This window comes from Bos javanicus, chromosome 2, assembly GCF_032452875.1.
Source record: "Bos javanicus breed banteng chromosome 2, ARS-OSU_banteng_1.0, whole genome shotgun sequence".
Classification (NCBI taxonomy): domain Eukaryota; kingdom Metazoa; phylum Chordata; class Mammalia; order Artiodactyla; family Bovidae; genus Bos; species Bos javanicus.
In genome coordinates this window covers 116,107,372-116,126,389 of record NC_083869.1, presented here as the reverse complement: position 1 = coordinate 116,126,389, position 19,018 = coordinate 116,107,372, and positions in this window count along the sequence as shown.

Genomic DNA, 19,018 nt, shown 5'->3' with positions numbered 1-19,018 from the left:
CCAGGTCTGAGTGAAATTGGACATCCTCCCCCTGCCATCAGGCCTGTTTTGTATTCCAAACCATCTTCCCTGATTGTCAGGGACAGTAAACTCGTTGCTCAGAAGATGTGAATAAGACCCAGAAACAACATGGGAAGAGAGGGAATGCTTTGCATACTTGGGTTTCAGATGCTCCAAGACCCTGAGAGGGACCAGTGGACATCATACAGAGGGCTGGAGAAGAAGTCCCCTGGGAAGGAAGGCGGGGAGCAGGGCAATCTATACAGATGGGAGAGGGGGAAAAGGATGAAGGGAGGGAGGCAGGAGACAGTCTGGGGGATCCAGATTCAGCACTGATGAGAGACAGATGGGGCAGGAAGGGTTCCCGCTACAGTGGGGCTTGGTGTTTCCCTTTTGACTTCGTTTATCTTGGAAAGTCATGGCATCAGTGAAAAACTACATGACTAGTCCTCATTGAGAGTGGTAGGTTAACAAGAGAAGTGCAGTTCCCTTCTGGAGAGAAAGACAATCCCTTCAGAAGATCAGAGCCTGATAGTAGAGGTCAGCTGTGCAGCCCAGTTAATAGCAGTCCACCCCAGCAGACCCCCAAGCAAGGAACTGCATCAGAGTACAGACACACTGATGACACATCCCTTTTTACTTTTTTCCCAAGCCAGCCTCCATCCCACTGAAGGACTATCAAAGCATCTGCTCTTTCCTAAGACCAGGAAACTGCTGGGGCCGAGGTCTGCTAAGTTTATCATTCAATCAGTGTATATTGAGGATCTGTGAGTTCCAGGCATGTTCCAATTACAAAGGGATCTAATTCTGAAAAAAAGTACTTCAGGGGACTCATTCATAGGAAGACTCAGACCTCAAATGGGTTTGAAATTATTGCATTTATGGAGAGGGGCACATCTCTAGGTGAGACCACACTGACGTTCACAGATGGGCTACTACTGAGACGTGCAGGCATACCAGCAGGGCCAATTAACGAAGCTTTGCAGCTAGTGGTGATTCCTTAGCGTGGACTGCTTGACTGGAAGCCTCGTTCCGCCATCTACCAGCTGTGTGCTCTTGGGCATGGTCCATAATCCCTATGGCTTCAGTTTCCTCACTGGAATGACAGGAATGATCACAGGTTCTGAATAACAGAGTTGTTCTTGCTGAGTCTGGCTCATTCAGAAACATTCTGTAACTATCAAGGATGATAATGATAACAATAAGCATTTATTATCCTATGATTGTGTGTTTCAAATTGGGGAAAGAATGTGTCCATATTGTTCCTATTGAAACTGATCGTCTAGATAAAAAAATGACTCTGGCAATCACTTACATTCAATTTGGAGTCTTTTGTATGATATTTAACAATAGGTATGCTTTACTACTTATGACATTTTGCATTATTCTAACAGGTGGCTCAGTGGTAAAGTATCCACCTGCCAATGCAGGAGATGCGGGAGACAGGAGTTCAATCCCTGGGTCTGGAAGATCTCCAGAAGGAGGAAATGGCAACCTGCTCCAGAATTCTTTCCTGGAAAATCCCATGGACAGAGGAGTCTGGCAGCTTACAGTCCATAGAACTTCAAAGAGTTGGATACAACTGAGCGGCTGAGCAATTAGTATAAATATTAAAACTAGCTTACATTTCTTAAGAAATAACTACTTTCTCCGTAGATCCAAATAGATTTGTCTTTTTAAGGAAATGGCTGGTGAGGATTTAGAAGTATGGAGAGGGTTCTATGCTTGATCAAGTCTAGTGATAGTCCAGAAAAGAACAACAAGATATTATAAAAGGACCTGAAAATGTTTGGAACATGAACAAGGATATCTGGGGTGGGCCTGATGCTACCTTCCATGCCTGGTACACAGTAGGTCTTCCATTGATTCTCGATGCTCAAGAGTTTGGAGGATGCATTGGCAAGAGGAAGGAGCCGATTATGTGCAGAGACAGGGCAGGGTAAAGAGAGCCAGATACCCGGAGGCAGAGTTCAGCTCAAAATAAACAATTTTGTGCCAGTGTGTCCAGTAATGCCTGAAAAGGTGCTGAGAATTTCCCATCACAGGAAGTGTTCTAGCTGAGGCAGTTTGCCCAGATGCCAAGATTATTGCAGTATGCAGTGCTAAATTGGCCAAGAACAGGGCTAGATAATAGAGGTCTAGTTTCCCTTTTGATGCCATGATTCCGTGATTCTGTGCTGCTCATGTGTTTTTATAAGAGAATGCATGTGGAAAGGTGAACCACGGTGCGTCACTAGTTGGAAGACAGAAGTTCCAACCTTGGCCTTCTCATTAGCGACCTTTAAGAAAGTCATTTGTCACATGCCAACCCTTGGTTACTCATCTGTAAATCACTCTCTCTCATTCCATGCAGCTTCAGCATACCACGACTTAGTTATTCACGCTCTGGGACTTTATTCTTGTCATTCCTTCCACCTGATAAGCGTCCCACTTCACCTGTTCTAAAGTCTTACCAGGCTGTATCACCTTCTGCACAGGCTTATTTCAATTCAACAGTAAGTGGGAGGCATGGGTTTCACATCACAGTTTCTGAATTATTACCTCCAGGCAAGTCCTGCCTCAAGCCCGCATTTGGAAAGCTGCATCTGCCACTCTCAAGCAAACTCATAAGAAACCACTGATTCCTCGGTCATTTCATGTTTAAAACCACATTACCCTCAGAACTGTTGTTTTTTTCTTCCTCCAACAGAGTTTTTTTTAATATATATATACATATATATTTTTTTTTTAATGTGGGCCATTTTTAAAGCCTTTCTATTGAATTTGTTGCAATATTGCTTCTGGTTTTCATGTTTGGGGGTTTTGGCCCTGAGACCTGTGGGATCCTAGCTCCCTGAAGAGGGATTCTAACCTGTACCCCCTGGATTGGAAGGCGAACTCTTAACCATTGGACCTCCAGAGGAGTCTCCTATGGAGTGTATTCTAAATTCCTGAGGAGTCTTACAACATAGCCACTTCTTACAAATTGATGGAGGAAAGGTCTAAAATTCTCAGTCTTGGTTATCCTTGGCTTCCGGCTCCTGCTCGCATGTATAACCCTCCCCCTGCTTGTCAGAGTACTCCCTCCCAGCTTGTTGCCGTCAATTACCGAGATGTAACCATGTCCTGCTTTCGGTCCCAGCTGGACACTCCACTAAACATCACCTCTTATTGCTTCCTCTAGGAGAGAGACCTAGGAGGCGCTCTGTGTGTGTGTGTGTGCGCGTGCGTGCGTGCGTGTGTGTGTGTGCGTGCGTGTGTGCGCGTGTGCGTGCGCACGCACGCTAAGTCACTTCAGTCATTTCTGACCCTTTTGAGACCCTATGGACTGTAGCCCACCAAGCTCCTCTCTCCCTGGGATTCTCCAGGCAAGAGTACTGGAGTGGGTTGCCATGCCCTCCTCCAGGGAATCTTCCCAACCCAGGGATCAAACCCATATCTCTTATGTCTCCTGCATTGGCAGGCAGGTTCCTTACCATGGTGCCACCTAAAAAGCCCTTAGCTCCTTGCTAATTTCCATGCCTTACCAGGGAGTCCAGCAAACGCAGTTATCTAAATTCACCAGATTGATCAGGAGAATCTAGGGGGCTCTCTCCAGTTTACATTGAGAGGCCATTTCTACCTGATTTCCATCCATTCCTTTGATTCATGAAAGCTCCTTTGGGAGGTTTGTTGAATTCCAAATATCATCTCAGAAAGCTGGTATCTTTCTTCATTCTGCTTGGATCCCCAAACTCCAAAGACGCTCTCCCCTACCCTTCCACTACTCACCATAATAAACTCTCCATCCTTCTTTCTTTACCCAGATGAAAGGATTGTTTCCTAAATATGCTTTTGATTGTGGTGCTGGGCCTGGGGGATGGGATTGGTTTAAGATCAGTTTGCCCGTGCCCTCTGCCTGCCTGAGAAAAAGGTCCCTCTGTCTTGTGAATAATGAGCAAGCAGGTAAACACATCCATCAGGGGTTTTTTAGTGCCACCACCAGCCAAAGGCATGCCTTTGGGCAAATTATAAAAATATGTCACGGCTTCCTGGTGGTCCAATGGTTAAGAATCCACCTTGCAATTCAGGGGACATGGGTTCGATCCCTGGTATGGGAATATCCTATATGCCATGGAGCAGCTAAACCCAGGCACCACAATTACTGAGCCCACACACTGCAACTACAGAAGCCTGGGAACCTAGAGTCTGTACTCTGCAACGAGAGAAGCCACCAGAATGAGAAGCCCTCACATTGCACCTAGAGAGTAGCCCCTGCTCACCACAACTAGAAAATCCCCATGTACAACAATGAAGACTCACCATGGCCAAAAATAAAATAAAAAATATTTTTTAAGAAAAGATGTCACCTATGGGTTAGAGGATTACCAAGGTATCTCTTCACTCCTCCTGGACTTCCAGGGCCAGGCTTCAAGGAGACACTCACACAGCTGGCTGACCCAAGAGAAGCACAGACCAGTTCCCCCCCCAACTCATCCTTGCTGCCAGGTCTTCATAGGCTGCCCAGGCTGTCTGCAGAACCCATCAGCCAGGGCAGCCCTCCACTTGTGCGGAGAGGATGGCTGATACTTACAAGCTGCCCAAGGCTCGTAGCCTTGACTCCTCTAAACCTCCCTACTTGGTGTGTAGTCTGCTGAAGTGCATTTGCTTGCAAGCTCCTTTTCAATGCAAAAGAAAGTGGGGGAAATAGCACATCAAGCCGTTTGGTTAGACTTGCCAAGGGTCATACTTTCGATGAACATAGTTGGTTTAATATTCTCTTCAGGGAGATTTGACTTAGAAAAGGTTCAAAGAGGAGTCAGAGGAGGTGAAGGCTGAATGGCAGTTCTGCCACCTCCTATCTGAGTACGTTTTCAAACTTCAGTTTCCTCTACTTACAGTGCGGACAATAATTTAATAGTACCCACCCGTGGGATTCTTGTAGAGATTGTTGTTGCTGTTCAGTCCCCAAGTTGTGTCCGACTCTTTGTGACCCCGTGGACTGCAGCACGCCAGGCCTCCCTGTCCCTCACCATCACCCAGAGTTTGCCCAGGTTTGTGTCCATTGACTCAGTGATGCCATGCAAACATCTCATCTTCTGTCACCCTCTTCTCCTTCTGCCTAAATGATGTAAATATATGCATTGCAGTGTGTACCTCTTTCAATTTGTAGGCACCTAATTTTTTCTCTTTAAACCTTACCATGATACAGTTATCTGTCTCTGTAACTGAATTACCTCACTCTGGAATACATACATACAAAATCTCTTTGAGGGATTTTTTTTAAATGATCTTGTTACTTAGCTGCTAAGCAAGCCATTGGCGGCAGGGGGCAGCAGTGTACATATGGTATAGATGAGCAGTTACACTTGTTTCCTTTCCAAGTCCAGAGCCAGGGTTCAACAAAAAAGTGTAAGCTGTGTGCCAAGAACGCATCTTTCTTCTGCCTTCTCGAAAACTATCTTTAAAAGTCACTCTCTGGAATTACCAGAAAAGTTCAGAAGACAGATTATTATTTCTCTTATCTTTTTATAATTTTGTATTTATTTGTTGAAGCTTTTTCATTTGAAAGTGTTTTTGTTTTGAAAGAACATTCAAAATTGGTGCAGTACACATTTGTTTTTGTTTTCTATTGCACTTAACTCTCCTAATAAGTTACTGCTGTATTCTTAATCGTCACTTAATATATTTGAGAGTGACAAGAAAGATCAGTTTTTGAATGTATAATAAAATAATAATGATAAATATAGGTGGCATGTGTATGTGCTCAGTTGTGTCTGACTCTGCGATCTCATGGACCATGGTCCGCCAGGCTCCTCTATCCATGGAATATTCCAGGCAAGAATACTGGAGTGGGTTGCCATTTCCTTCTCCACGGATCTTCCCACTCCCAACCCAGCAATCCATCCTGCATTGGCAGGTGAAGTTTTTATGACTGTGCCACCTGGGAAACCCCATAGATGGCATAGCTATAAGAAATCAAAACATGTGAGATAATGCTATGCAATGTTAAGTAAATATGCTAGCAATGGCAGCAATAATAGTTAACACTTGATGAGTGCCCACTTTGTGCCAGGCACTGGGTTAAGTGCATTGCACAAATTATTACTTGATTTAATCTTCACAAAAGCTCCATGATGGAAATGATCCCCATTTTACAGGTAAGAAACTGAGATTCTAAAATGTTAAGATAGTTTGAGCTTCTTTCTCCCTGTTTATGGCCTTTTTAAATAGTGCTTTTACTTAACCAACTTTTTTTCTTGCCTTTTAGTCTAAAATTTTAATTTTAAAAAAATCCTAAATTTCTATTTTCTCCTGTCTCTCTCTCTTTTTTTAAGAATGTAGTAACACATTCACCACAAATGAAGAACTGCTCATAATACTACTTTCCTGAGCTGAGTCTGTGCCAACGCAAGAGCTGTGGTCCCTGCAGGGCTCACTGTATCATATCTAAAAAACTCCAAGACCATGAGGGCTAGGCTACCTCTCAGCCAGGATTTTTGACTTTACCTGTGCCTACTGAAGTGAATGCATAGTTGATAAAAAGTAATATTTTAAAACAGGAAGAGAATCCATCTTCTCTTATGTTGTTTTGTTTTCCATCAGAGTATATACAAAAATAAAAACTTTGGAACTCTATGGTGCTATTATCATTGCTCTCATTTCTATTATAACTTAAAGTGGGGTTCAGCTGTTCATGGCTCAAAAGCTACCCAAGGGGCCAGGTTGATGGAAAGGAAAGTTTGCTTCATTTTGGATACCAGCAACCAGGGTGGAGGGCAGATGTCTGTCTGAAGGCTGACAATCCGTGGGCAAGAGTTTTTATAGGCTGAGGGAGGAGGCTACCTGCAGACACAGCACAGTCAGCTCTGACCGTCATCTTAAAACTGGTTGTCAGTATTCTGCCCGGAGTCATCTTGATTGTTTTAGGTACAGTTAATCTTTAATCCCAGGGCTGGTTTGTTCCCATTTCCTTGAGGCCAGTTCTCAGAATTGTGGCAGCTTATGTCATGCCTACAGCCTGGTCATCATGTAGTTAACTTCTTCCACCTGGTGGGGGGTTTCAGTATCTGTAAAATGGCTCACAGGATATGGCTCAGAATATTGTCTATGTCCATATTCTGAGCCATATCTCTTCTGGCAGAAAGTGAAAAGGAACTAAAAAGCCTCTTGATGAAAGTGAAAGATGAGAGTGAAAAAGCTGGCTTAAAACTCAACATTCAAAAACCTAAGATCATGGAATTCAGTCCCAATGGATGACTTTATTTTCTTGGGCTTCAAAGTCACTGCAGATGGTGACTGCAGACATGAAATTAAAAGATGCTTGCTCCTCAGAAGAAAAGCTATGACCAACCTAGATAGCATATTAAAAAGCAGAGACATTACTTTGCCAACAAAGATTTGTCTAGTCAAAGCTATGGTTTTTCCAGTAGTCATATATGGATGTGAGAGTTGGACTATAAAGAAAGCTGAGCACCGAAGAATTGATGCTTTTGAACTGTGATGTTGGATAAGACTTTTGAGAGTCCCTTGGACTGCAAGGAGATCCAACCAGTCCATTCTAAATGATATCAGTCCTGAATATTCATTGGAAGGACTGATGCTGAAGCTGAAACTCCAATACTTTGGCCACCTGATGTGAAGAACTGACTCACTGGAAAAGACCCTGATGTTGGGAAAGATTGAAAGCAGGAGGAGAAGGGGATGACAGAGGATGAGATGGTTGGATGGCATCACTGACTAGATGAACATGAGTTTGAGAAAGCTCCAGGAGTTTGTGATGCACAGGGAAGCCTGGTGTGCTGCAGTCCATGGGGTTGCAAAGAGTCGGATAGGACTGAGCAACTGAACTGAACTGAACTGATTGTCTATAGCCCTTGGTGAAGAACTAAAAGTACTTGACTTTGCTTAATGACTACATAATTACTATTTGGTCTCCCTGGACTGTTTTCCTTTGTTCCTGCTTGTTCTCAGTACTCTGATTAAACTTATTCTTTGGCTAAATTCCACAGACAAAAGGCAGACAGAGGACATGGTGGGGAAAGGACCGTAGGGTGCTGCTCTCTTTCACTGTTGTTCTTTTTTCTCAGGCCTTACATCCCCTCCCCAGCATCTCAGAGCAGCACTAATAGGTGGGTAATTCTGGGAAAATGTATCTGACTCTCAGCTGATCTGGCATAGGTGAGTTTCCACATCTTTCCCCCCTTCTCTTTCTCTGACCTCACTGGCACTTCCTTCTCAAAACTTCTTTGGCTTCCTCCGGCCTTTCTGATCTATTTCTCTCTTTCTGGTGTTTCACTTCCACGTTGCCATCATTTCCAACTCAATTTACGTAATGGCATCATTTTCCCAAACCAGCTCCTCTTCAAAGACTTCCCAAACTTTCCGTGCTCTTTTTTCTCATAATTAATCAGCTGATAAGTACTTTTGTTCCTGAAACTCTTACCTGGCCACTCTGGCAGAGCTGACAGCTCAGCTCACTCAGTTCTGTTTTTCCTTACTGGTAGGATGGACAGGACAGAAAGTTGCCCTCAGTGGAAAAAAACGCTGATGCTGGATAAGAATTTCCCTTTCTGCCCAACCATGCTCCCTCCTGCTGGACAACCTGCCTCATGCATTTCCGTAGTTTGACTATGTGTGTCCCCTTCAAAATGCATTTGTTGAAATCTTAATGCCAGGTGTGATATTACACAGTGGGAACTTTGGGAGGTGATTAGGTCATGAGAGTGAGCCCTTATGAATGAGATTAATTCTCTTTACGAAGAAGTCAGAGAGGGGTGGGATGGGGGTGGGAGGAAGGCTCAAGAGGAAGGAGGTCCATGTATAGCTGTTTCACATTGTCATACAGCAGAAACTAACACAGCATTGTAAAGCAATTATCCTCCAATAAAAATTTAAAAACTATATAAAAATAAAAAATAGAGAGCTCCCAGGCCCCCTTTTCCATGTGTTGTTGTTGTTCAGATGCTCAGTTGGGTCCAGCTCTTTGTGACCCCATGGACTGCAGCACGCCAGACTTCCTTGTCCTTCACTGTCTCTTGAAGTTTGCTCAAACTCATGTGCATTGAGTTGGTGAGGCCATTTAACCATCTTATCCTCTGTCATCCCCTTCTCCTGCCTTCACACTTTCTCCAACATGAGGACATAGCTATAAGCTGGAAGAGGGCCCTCATTCAACCATGCTGGTGCCTAGTCTCAGACTTCCAGGCTCCAGCTCTGTAAGACATAAATTTCTGTTGATTATAAGCTGCCCAGTCAGTGGTATTTTGTTATAGCAGCATGAACAGACTAAATCATGCATCGTAGTGATCTTCAAACAATGTTGCTACTGAGCACAGCACCACGTACCTGCTCAAGAATTAAAATGACCAGAGGACTCCCTGCTCTTATACCAGCCTCACCACCTGGAAGCAACTGGCCGACAGAGAACTTAGTTCCAGGGCAGGGGGAAAGCAATACTTGGTTAGCTTGAGGGATTTGTTCCTGATTTGCTTGTCTGTCCTGAACCAGCAACCATAAAGGGTGCTGACTTTCCCACAGAATCCACTGTTCTGGCATACAAAGGATGGGACGTTAGAGCAGCATCTCTCAATATTCCACCTAATAATTCACCTGCAAAAGTCTGATTATCACACTTTTCAAGTGTGTGGTTTTGCTAGCTTAGAAGTCTGAGTTCTGGGAACAAAATTATTAAATTAGACACAACCATATTCCCAGAACTAAGAGCTGCCCTTCAGCCATTTCAGGCCCCTGTGTCCCTAGATAAACTAGTAAGAAAAGAGGGTAGCCACATTCACTGGGGAGAGTAGGTTGGTTATCAAGGGGAAACAAAATTCCCGTTAAATTATGAAAACAATGGAAAAATATTCCTCAAACCAAGAAATTCTGCTGGGACCCCATTTCATGCCCTGTCAAGTGATAAAAATCAATGGAAGACTATGAGAACCAATGTAACAAGGACGTTCCTAAGATTCAAACCCTTTAGGAGTGAAGGTTTGGGTTATACTCTGAACAAAGAGGCCTAACCTGATGATGGGCTGGCTGAAGACAAAGCCAACACGCAATGGGTGGTGGAGTAACAAAGATACAAGAAACAAACCCAAAAAAAGTGGTGCAGAAATGAACACTGTTGTACTTAACATATTCCTTCTCTCCATTTTAAGTTGTGTTTTTACTTTTTATCTCCTTTTTCTCTCCTACTTTACATAGGGCTTAATTTTCTCCACATGTTACAATATAACAATCAAGACTATGATTAAACTAAATGGGGAAATGTGGATGCCCAGAGGGGAGTGCTGCAACTGAAGACGTTTGGGGTCTCTGTTTTGGTTGGGAAATTGTATTTTTATTGGCATAAGCAAAGCTTTCATTGCAATAATGGGCGCTTTTTTTGTTGCTGTTGTTATGATCCAAGAGTTTCTGAGGGAAGAAGGAAATTCTTGGGTGTCCAGTAGTCAAAGGTGTCGCTGGCAAGAACCGGGTATTGATTGCAGCAAGTGCTTTCCAAGCCCCTTGTGTTGATTGTATCAGGCTTTGTTGCAAGCTGAGGGCTGAGACACCCATGACTACACTTCCCAGACATCCTTCTAGCTCAGGTTTCCCACGTGACCTTGCCACTTGAGCCCTCTGTTTAAAAAAAAAAAAAAATGGGGGAAGAAGTGCTTAAACCCAGGTCTGGGCTATGTTCTCAGCTACAATAGAAAGTTCAGAGAAGTTAGAGTCAGAAAGATGGGAGTTTGAATCCCTTCTCTGCTACCAAATGCTATGAGAATGTGAGCAATCTCCTGACCTTCTCAACATCCCATGGGTATAATGATAATCTCTCTCTGGGAAAATTACCGTGAGAAATGAGAGATCGTGCGTGTAAATCACCTAGTATAGTACCTGGCACACATCACTAAAGGTTGGTTCCTCATCTCCTAACAATTGACAGATCTGTTTACTAGTTTGGCAACTGGTCATATCTTTTCCCCAGATACGAGTGAAAAATGTGCAATACTGCAGGAAGGAAAAGCAATTATGATATTATCTAACTGGGCATAAAACCAGGGGAAATATCTCTCCAGCTAAGATCTGATTTCTTTTTAGAAGTAGAAGCTTATCTGGACAAAAGTCCCCACTAGGATGTAGGGCCAATATCGCATTAAAACATTGGACCATATCACTCGTAGTTACATAGTTTTCAGATGGTAGAACTTAGTTCTCTCATGGAACAGGAAGTGCCATTTAATACTTAGCAATTGCTCAGAGCTTTTTTTTTTTTATTTTAGTACTTTCCAAGTTAAAGTTCCTAAAATATGTTGTTACATGCTCTTGACTTTCATGCTAAAGCAGAACTGTTTGAATTGCTTGTTCTCAGAATTCACCCATGGCTTGAACCTGCAGAGGTGAAAAGAATAAAAATTCTACCTGTGTTTCTTCACAGTGGAAACCACCACTTTTGAAACAACAAAGTGAAGTTACCTCTCAGAGCTGCCTGTCTTGCTGAGGCTATTGTTCTGTCAATATCTGGTCTCTGATAATCCAGAGCAGAACAAGAAAGCTATTCACTATCAAGTAACAAGATATGCAATATGTGATGCATTTTCTGTTATAAACTGTTCAGTACTTTCCAGACCCAAGGTGAGGGGCAGAAGTTCACCTTTGCGAACTGGTTTGGAGGAGAGAAGAAATTTATTTTCTCTTTTATTAAAGTATTTCAGGAGCCTAAAGAGAGTTGCATGTCAACTTTTTTTTTTTTTCCCCAGACTATATTCATTTGATGCTTCTGACATAACCAGGAATGGTAAAAGGATGAATTGACATTTAGGTATATACCTCTATGTGTATAGTACTTAGATATTATTTAATAAATGTATTAATTCCACCTATTTATTAATGAGGACAGGAAGAAGTAAAGGAGAAAATAAGGGATAAAAGAGAGAAAAAGACAGATGGTTATGGGGGAGGAAAAGAGGCATTAAAAATAGACAAAGCAGAGGAAAATATAGGGCATATGAACAAACCAAGAGAGATAATGTCTAAAATATAAAATATAATAAATGGTAAGTCTAAAATAAGATAATAAACACACTGCTAAATAATCTGAATTCCAATTCAGGTTTTTAGAGCAAGTGATCATAAGTATAGGAATGAAGCTGTTTGTTTTTCTTTCCTCTCTGCTTGCCAAGTCTTTGTTTACCACTGTATTCCTTGTGCACTGTATTGTCCTTGTCCTAGTTCAAGGACAATAAGCCCTGTTCGTTGACTGAATGAGGATGGGAATCATCACAGAATCACAGAAAGTCAATTGCAAAGATATTGACAGGTACTAACCCCTTCCCCACCCCAACCCTGGCCATTGTTCAGCCTATCTTGGGTCTTTCTAATAATAAACGTTTCTCAGGGCAGTTAGGGAGAACTTTCTTCTAATAGGATAAATTCTCAGCTGGCATCCACTACCAGTTCAGCCTTTGAGACTGGACCCAGCAAATCAAATCCATCTTCTACAAGAGAGCCCAGGGGAAGCTTGCTGTAAGTGTCCTTTCAGACCACCTTGAAACCCCACTGTCCAGTCCTTTCTTCCTGATGACTCTGCCTTAAGATCACTTGTGTGGATACATGCCTATTGTTATTGTTGTTCAGTCACTAAGCAGTGTCTGATTCTTTACTACCCATGGACTGCAGCACACCAGGCTCCCTTGTCCTTCACTATCCCCTGGAGTTTGCTCAAATTCATGCCCATCAAGTCAATGCCATCCAACCATCTCACCCTCTGTCATCCCCTTCTCTTCCTGCCCTCAATCTTTCCCAGCATCAGGGCCTTTTCCAATAAGTCGACTCTTGGCATCAGGTGGCCAAAGTATTGGCGCTTCAGCTTCAGCATCAGTCCTTCAAAATCAGTGAATATTTAGGGATGACTTCATTTAGGATGGACTTGTTGGATCTCCTTGATCTCCACGGGACTCTGATCCCACAGTTCTGAAGTGAGACCAAGTACCTCTATATTTCTAAAGCTATGTGGGTGATTCCAATGTCCTTTGGGAAACCATTGGCCAGCAAATTTTCATCACTGTTCCAAAGGTGATGATGAAAAGTTTGCTCCCCTAAAAGTAGTCTGAGATATAGTACCTGTCAGGAACGATGTGTTCCCCAGTCCAGACTCCTCTCATCTGGTCCCAGGTGCTCAAGCTCAGCTCCCCTCAAGGGGAACCAGCCCTCGGGGAAGCGCTGCCAGGAAGGCAAGGAGCTCTGCAACCTCTGGCTCTTTCCTTCTCGATCAGAAAAATCACCAACTAAAGCAGCTTCTGTCACTGAGAATAAGAGAGCCAGGAGAAATGACTGGAGCCATGAAGTCTCTTCTTTATAATTTTCCTGAATACTTTAGATTGCGTAAAATAGTCTTAAGAAAGTTGCATCTATTTCCGTCAATATATGCATGTGAGAACAGATTTTCAACAATAACTGATAAAGATTAAATCCAGGAAGAAGTAGGATATTGTCACTTCATGTCACACCACCCCAAAAATAGATGTGCAAATTGACAAGCTTGTATAAAACAAAGTGCACTCAAATAAAGTAAGAAAAACTGTCATGTTGCTATTTATTTTTATCTATCCAAATTATTTAATATATTATTTTTTTTAAATTTTAGGTATCAACAGAACTTTACTTCCTATGCTTCTTAAGATGGATTTCCCAGTATTCTGAAATTGTTCTTCCCATACTTATGGTGTGGAAGCATCCTTCCTTTAATAAATTCATGGTGTATTAGTTCATCTATTTGTTTTTGATGACTTTGCCTTGAAAAATAAAGGATTGGTAACTCTGTTCATCAACCTCCCTTCATTGTGAATGCCTCACTTCTTTTTTAAAACTGATCTATGTGAGGGGTAAATCAGAAGATTGGGGTTGACATATATATGTGGCTACATGTAAATAGATAGCTAATAAGCAACTACTGTGGACCACAGGGAACTATGTTCAATACTCTGTAAAGACCTATATGGGAAAGAATCTTAAAAATAAAAGTCAGTATCTGTATAAGTATGGGCTTCCCAAGTGGCACTAGTGGTAAAGAACCCACCTGCCAATGCAGGAGATGCACCTTTGATCCCTGGGTTGGGAAGATCCCCTGGAGAAGGAAATGGCAACCCACCCCAGTATTCTTCCCTGGGAAATCTCATGGACAGAGGAGCCTGACAGGCTACAGTCCACGGGGCCGCAAAAAGTCGGACATGAATGAGCGACTGAGCATATGTACATGTATAACTGATTCACTTTGCTGTCCATCTGAAACTAACACATAACAAATCAGTTAATACTCCAATAAAAATTTTTAAAAACTGATCCCTGAAACTCCAAAGTCTGGAAAAAAGGCAGCCTATTGAAAATGCTTTTCAAAGTACAAATTGTCCTCAACTTATGAGGGAGTTATGTCCCAATAAACCTATGGTAAGTTAAAATAACAGAAGTCCAAATGCTTTTATTAATACACCTAGCCTACTGAACATCACAGCTTAGCCTTGCCTATCTTAAACAAGCTCAAAACACTGACAATAGCCTGCTGCTGCTGCTGCTAAGTCACTTCAGTCGTGTCTGACTCTATGCGACCCCATGGATGGCAGCCCACCAGGTTCCCCCGTCCCTGGGATTCTCCAGGCAAGAACACTGGAGTGGGTTGCCATTTCCTTCTCCGATGCATGAAAGTGAAAAGTGAAAGTGAAATCGCTCAGTCGTGTCCGACTCTTCATGACCCCATGGACCCCAGCCTACCAGGCTCCTCCACCCATGGGATTTTCCAGGCAAGAGTACTGGAGTGAGTTGCCATTGCCTTCTCCGGACAATAGCCTACAACTGGGCAAAACTGTCCAGCACAAAGTCCGTTTTATAAAAAAGTATTGACTATCTCGTGTAGTTTATGGAACCCACACTGACAGGGAAAAGCAGACCGGTAGTCTGGATCCAGAGAGGCTGTACATCTGTTGGTTGTTTCCCCTCATGACTGTATGGTTGATGGGGAGCTGAGGTCACTGCTTCTGCCAAACATCATAAGAGAGGGTTGTACCACACACATTTCACTAGCCCAGGAAAAAATCAAAATTCACTTTGAAGTACAGTCTCTAATAAGTGTATATCACACCATCATAAAGTCAAAAAAACCTTAAGTCAAGCCATTGTTAAGTCATGGACTCTCTATATTTAAACAGTATGCAAATAGACAAGTATATTACACATATATTAAGCAATATATGAATATATGCATACACACACGAGTTTCCCCAAAATAATTGCATCTTAAAAAGTGCCACAGATGGTTCTTGCATATGAAAACTGGGCAAAGATATACATTCTTAATAAATTTTTGAGTATAGTTGCTTTACAGTGTATTACTTTCTGCTGTATAGCAAAGGGGATAAGCTACATGTTTACATATATTCTCTCTTTTTTGGATTTCCTTCCTATTTATGTCACCAGAGAGTATTGAGCAGAGTTCCCTGTGCTTTACAGTAGACTCACATTAGTTGCTGATTTTTATATACAGTATCAATAGTGTATATATGCCAACCCCAATCTCACAATTCATCCCATCCACCCCTTAAGATACTGCATTTTTTAAAAAGAAGTTTCTTTGCTCAAATGGATCTATAATTAGTAACTCATCAAAATGACTACTGGGAGGAAGCAGGGATTCATGAATTTGAAAATATGCTTCTCTGAAATAATGAACAAAGCAGGGAAAAAAGTGTTGGATGGATGGATGGAGCTTGGATAACTGAAGGAGAAAAGGAAAGAAAGACTAGAAGAAATTGGGAAGAGGAGATAATAAGACGAGGGGGAGAAAAATGAAGTGAAATAGAAGAGACTGCATAGGTAGCATGGAGGGGGAAAACTGCTGTGAGTTACTCTGCAAGTGAATTAAATGGTGATTTTGTCCTCAGTTTCTTCCTCTGAAAACAAGCAAATTGTTTTTTATGCCCTCCAATGTCCTTTTCAGCTCTGACATTCTTTGTGTATCTGGAATACACAAAGAAAGAGAAAAAGAAAGAAAAGAGATGAAAAGAGGTTCAGTAATTCCAGAGTATTAGATCATGTGTTTTCTCCCTATGGTCATTGTAACAATTTACCACGACCTTCCTGGCTTAAAACATGATTTTTTCTCTCTTATGGTTCTGGAGGTCGGAAGTCCGAAAATCTAGGCAGTCCTCCTGTGTAGTCATCATGCAGCCTTTGATTCAGAGAACCAGACTCTTTCCAGCTTTTTCCCCCCGGAACTCTATATTTATTTTTTAAACTTTTAAAAGCATTTTTTGGTATGGTAAAAGTCACATAATATAAACAAAACATACTATTTTAATCAAGGAACTTCTCTAGAAGGAAAACAAATGAGAAGAAAAAGACCTACAAAAACAAACCCAGAACAGTTAAGAAAATGGTAGTAGGAATATGTGTATGTTGATAATTACCTTTAATGTAAATGGATTAAATACTCCATCCCAAAGACACTGACTGTCTGAATGGGTACAAACCAAGACCCATTTATATACTGTCTACAAAAGACCCACTTCAGACCTAGAGACACATACGGACTGAAAGTCAGGGGATGGAAAAAGGTATTCCATGCAAATGGAAATTCATCTTTTAACTATATCTTCTACTACTTTTGGCTTCCTAGACTTCCTTGATGACCCACTTGTCAGATTTAGCCTATGAAAGAAAGTGAAAGTTGCTCAGTCTCTTCTGACTTTGCAACCCCATAGGCTATACAGTCAATGGAATTCTCTAGGTAATTTTGAATATCAGATAAATGGCACATAATACTTTTAGTATCAATATGCTTCAAATTTTGCATAAGACATAATAATACTAAAGAAGTATGTTGCTTATCTGAAATTCAAAATTAACTGGTATCCTCTATCTTATCTGGCAAACTTCTTGGGGATCATATCCATTCCAACCAGCCAGATAGGGAAAAGAGCATAGACAAGCATTCTCAAAGGGGCATTTATGGTCCAGGCCAGGATGAAAGTCTGCTCACTGGTGAACAGCATATTACTAGCTCTACCTTCAGGAAAATTTCTTCCACATCACTTTGCAGCCACTCTAGCTCCTTTCTGATCTGCACCCAAATGCTAATCTGTGCATAGTACTACTCTTTTTATAATCCTCTCAAACATAGTTATGTTGCCTAGGAATCCCTGTCCCTAACCTATTTCTGCAGCTTCATTTATGACTCACTCTGCACTTTTCAACTTCTTCCACACTGTCTTCCTTCAGCACCTCATATAAATCTCTGAGCCAAAATGGAATTAATAGACCTCTGTAATTGCTCAGAAAATTTGGGGCCAAAAGATGAGCTAAGTGTAACATAAATTAATACCCAGGGCTATCCAAGGAGGGGCTGTGAGTAAGTGTCCTACTATCTTGTAAAATCCCAGATTTCTTTTCAGATCTTTATACATTTAGAGACCAGGTCTTCAACTGGCTCAAGCAACTTTTGTTAACATCTCCAAAAAGATGAAAAGAAACTGAACATAGAATACAGTTCAAAATATGAATTTGTTTAAAGAAGGGTGGTTTTTAAGCTTCCGTTGAAGGAAAAAATGGTCTGACCCAGTTTTCAACTAGGTCATGATGTGGTAGTCTGAGTTAAATCATGAAAGGCACAAATTACCCCAGAGGGGAGGAAGGCTTTCATGAAGTCAGTTCCTAGCTGCTCCCTTAGCTTGAGTGGAACTTGACTTTCCAGTTGAGGGAGTGTCACACCCCCAAGGAAAAGTAAACTCATGATTTTGACATCTCTCTACTTTTATTTTCCCATCCTCCTCCCAACTTTCACCAGGTTCCCATTCCTTCCTGCAATGGTTGGTTTTCCCCTGTTTTAATGAGTTGGAGTGACTCAAAATGGATGGCTTTGTGGTGTTTTTCAACTTTCCCTCCATTATTCTTTTACTTTTAGTAGAGTAAGATGCAAAGAGTCCTGAAATTTAGACAATTGAACAGTTTTTGCCCTTTTTCTTCATCTATAACTTCACCTGCCTCATAACACAAATGTTTTTTTTTTTTTCTGCTCCTTTCACCTTGTTATTCCCCTTATTATTTAAATGATTAAAGTATTAGGGTTTTTCTCTTATGCCATTCTGGTTTCTTTTGTAAAGGTTTTTCCACTACTTGGTTTTGTCGATCTTTGAAATTTGAGCCTCCTTGGTTTTCTATAAATGTTTGTTCTTCTAAAAATAAGCCTCATTTTATTTTTGCCTTGCAAACTTTTACCTTTCACATTCCCATTAGACATTTCTGATCAATTTCTCTCTTTTCTTCTGTTAAAACTCTGTTTGAGGGAGTTGGGGATGGACATGTACACACCACAACCAGCAAGGACCTCCTGTATAGCACAGGGAACTCAACTCAAGGGTATGTGGCAGCTCGGGTGGTGGAGTTTGGGGGAGAATGGATACATGTACATGTATAGTTGAGTCGCTCTGCTGTGCTTCTGAAACTATCACAACGTTGTTAATTAGCTATATGCCAATATAAAACTTTAATAAAAATTAAATTTTTTTTTTTACTTTATAATATTGTATTGGTTTTGCCATACATCAACATGAATCCACCACGGGTGTACACGTGTTCCCCATCCTGAACCCCCCTCCCTCCTCCCTCCCCATCCCATCCCTCTGGGTCATCTCAGTGCACCAGCCCCAAGCATCCAGTATCCTGCATCAAACCTGGACTGGCGATTCGTTTCTTATATGATATTATACATGTTTCAATGCATGTATAGAATAGTCTTTTGGACTCTGTGGGAGAGGGAGAGGGTGGGATGATTTGGGAGAATGGCATTGAAAAATTAACATTTTTTTCCTAATTTCTCTCGTTTATTTTTCCCTTCCTTCACCTGAGAGGGAAATGGTCTTCACAACTCAATGTCTTAGATCTGCTCTGTCTCCTTCTTCCCTTTTTTCACTCTCGCTCTTGCCTATGTTTTTAGATTTCATGTCTTTAATATCTTTCCTCTCTATCTCCCTCCTAACTCATCCCCCCATCCCCTATACTCTCTTCTCCTTTCTGTCTATGCTTC